Source organism: Pseudophryne corroboree, chromosome 2, assembly GCF_028390025.1.
Source record: "Pseudophryne corroboree isolate aPseCor3 chromosome 2, aPseCor3.hap2, whole genome shotgun sequence".
Taxonomy (NCBI): Eukaryota; Metazoa; Chordata; class Amphibia; order Anura; family Myobatrachidae; genus Pseudophryne; species Pseudophryne corroboree.
Genome location: NC_086445.1, coordinates 603927937 through 603930929, shown reverse-complemented (window position 1 = coordinate 603930929; position 2993 = coordinate 603927937). Strand labels below are relative to the sequence as shown.

The 2993-nt window shown below is 41.2% G+C and overlaps 2 pseudogenes; both read left to right on the top strand.

The window, feature by feature from the left end:
• The first annotated feature begins 768 nt into the window (after nucleotides 1-768).
• On the top strand, nucleotides 769-881 carry LOC135052157 (5S ribosomal RNA; annotated as a pseudogene).
• A 1656-nt stretch (nucleotides 882-2537) lies between these two features.
• LOC135052156 (5S ribosomal RNA) lies at nucleotides 2538-2650 on the top strand (annotated as a pseudogene).
• Nucleotides 2651-2993: the final 343 nt, after the last annotated feature.

The window sequence follows — 2993 nt, the reverse complement described above, 5'->3', positions numbered from 1 at the left end:
AGAATAAAAGTCTGGAAGGAAGATGTAGAGGGTGGATCTGCTGTTAGCGTTAGGCACAGAGTAGATTAACTGGGAGTCCACAATAAACAGTAAATCTGTTTGCCAAAGATGGTTCTATAACCAAAACAATGAATATGTCACCCTAGGATATAGATTAACAGCTGTTTTTTGTCTCCTAAGAGACAATTGGATGAAAATCTTAATTGGTAATGAAGCAAAACGCCAGCTCCTGCTCCAAAGGAGATTATAAACCTAACATATAATATTAATAGTTGCAGCTAGACATCTTAAGACAACCCATCAGTGGTGACATGTTGAGCAAACTATAAATACATTTTAAAGCATATTCAGCTGCACTGGATTTGAATTTCCTATATGTGCTAGTTGGGCAATACAAGTATCCACAGTGCTGGTGATAATGTGATCCAAGCATCTAATGACCAAAGGATAATTCTCATTCAAACAATGATTGTGTCATGGTTATAGAACCAACTTTTGGCAAACAGATTTACTGTTTATTGTGGACTCCCTGTTAATATATTGAGCTATTGCACTCTTTTGATTTCTAACGGACTCTCATCACTGATTTAAAGGTTGTATGTTGCGGTGCTTGGGCACAATTGACCCTTACCTAACAGTGACAGCAGATCCACGTCATGCTTCTTTCTGCCTATTTATTCTATCATATCTATGGTATTTACTCATTTCCAGCACTCCCTCAAGTACTAGGTGGACTCTCATTAGAGATCCCTGAGTCATCATAAGGTATACTACTACCATACCACACTGCCTAATACCGTCCGATCTTGGAAGTTAAGCAGTGTTGGGCTTGGTCAGTACCTGGATGGGAGACCTCCTGGGAATACCAAGTGTTGTAGAAACCAGGCTTCATCGGTCTCTGTGCCTAATGCTAACAGCAGATCCACCCTCTATATCTTCCTTAATTCTGATAAAATTTAACTTTTAATAATGAAAATGTGTAGATATATCCTGAGGTAAGTATTTAAAAAAAATGTTATAATCATTAACCGGTGAAGCACCATTGGTTATATAGTGGCGTCAGTACAACGATCATGTGTCTTAAGTGTTCCTCTATGAGGTATCTGCAATGAGATTACCTATTGCGTCAATAACACACATGACTCCTAGGCCTGGTCCATCACCTACTTGTCTCCACTGTGGGTGTCGAATCGCACCATGGCCCTCATTCCGAGTTGATCGCTCGCAAGGCGAATTTAGCAGAGTTGCTCACGCTAAGCCTACGCCTACTGGGAGTGTATCTTAGCTTCTTAAAATTGCGACGGATGTATTCGCAATATTGCGATTACAAACTACTTAGCAGTTTCAGAGTAGCTTCAGACTTACTCGGCATCTGCGTTCAGTTCAGTGCTTGTCGTTCCTGGTTTGACGTCATAAACACACCCAGCGTTCGCCCAGACACTCCCCCGTTTCTCCGGCCACTCCTGCGTTTTTTCCGGAAACGGTAGCGTTTTTATCCACACGCCCCGAAAACGCCGTGTTTCCGCCCAGTAGCACCCATTTCCTGTCAATCACACTACGTTCGCCAGAGCGAAGAAAAAGCCGTGAGTAAAAATACTATCTTCATTGTAAAATTACTTGGCGCAGTCGCAGTGCGAATATTGCGCATGCGTACTAAGCGGAATTTCACTGCGATGCGAAGAAAATTACCGAGCGAACGACTCGGAATGAGGGCCCATATGTATATCCTATTGGCTGGCAAATACACTATGGACTGGATTCACAGAATAAGAATAAAAGTCTGGAAGGAAGATGTAGAGGGTGGATCTGCTGTTAGCGTTAGGCACAGAGTAGATTAACTGGGAGTCCACAATAAACAGTAAATCTGTTTGCCAAAGATGGTTCTATAACCAAAACAATGAATATGTCACCCTAGGATATAGATTAACAGCTGTTTTTTGTCTCCTAAGAGACAATTGGATGAAAATCTTAATTGGTAATGAAGCAAAACGCCAGCTCCTGCTCCAAAGGAGATTATAAACCTAACATATAATATTAATAGTTGCAGCTAGACATCTTAAGACAACCCATCAGTGGTGACATGTTGAGCAAACTATAAATACATTTTAAAGCATATTCAGCTGCACTGGATTTGAATTTCCTATGTGTGCTAGTTGGGCATTACAAGTATCCACAGTGCTGCTGATAATGTGATCCAAGCATCTAATGACCAAAGGATAATTCTCATTCAAACAATGAATGTGTCATGGTTATAGAACCAACTTTTGGCAAACAGATTTACTGTTTATTGTGGACTCCCTGTTAATATATTGAGCTATTGCACTCTTTTGAGTTCTAACGGACTCTCATCACTGATTTAAAGGTTGTATGTTGCGGTGCTTGGGCACAATTGACCCTTACCTAACAGTGACAGCAGATCCACTTCATGCTTCTTTCTGCCTATTTATTCTATCATATCTATGGTATTTACTCATTTCCAGCACTCCCTCAAGTACTAGGTGGACTCTCATTAGAGATCCCTGAGTCATCATAAGGTATACTACTACCATACCACACTGCCTAATACCGTCCGATCTTGGAAGTTAAGCAGTGTTGGGCTTGGTCAGTACCTGGATGGGAGACCTCCTGGGAATACCAAGTGTTGTAGAAACCAGGCTTCATCGGACTCTGTGCCTAATGCTAACAGCAGATCCACCCTCTACATCTTCCTTCCAGACTATTATTCTTATTCTATGAATCCAGTCCATAGCGTATTTGCCAGCGAATAGGATATACATATGGTGCGATTCGACACCCACAATGGAGACAAGTAGGTGATGGACCAGGCCTAGGAGTCAGGTGTGTTATTGAGGCAATAGGTAATCTCATTGCAGATACCTAATAGAGGAACACTTAAGACACATGATCGTTGTACTGACGCCACTATATAACCAATGGTGCTTCACCGGTTAATGATTATAGCATTTTTTTAAATACTTACCTCAGGATATATC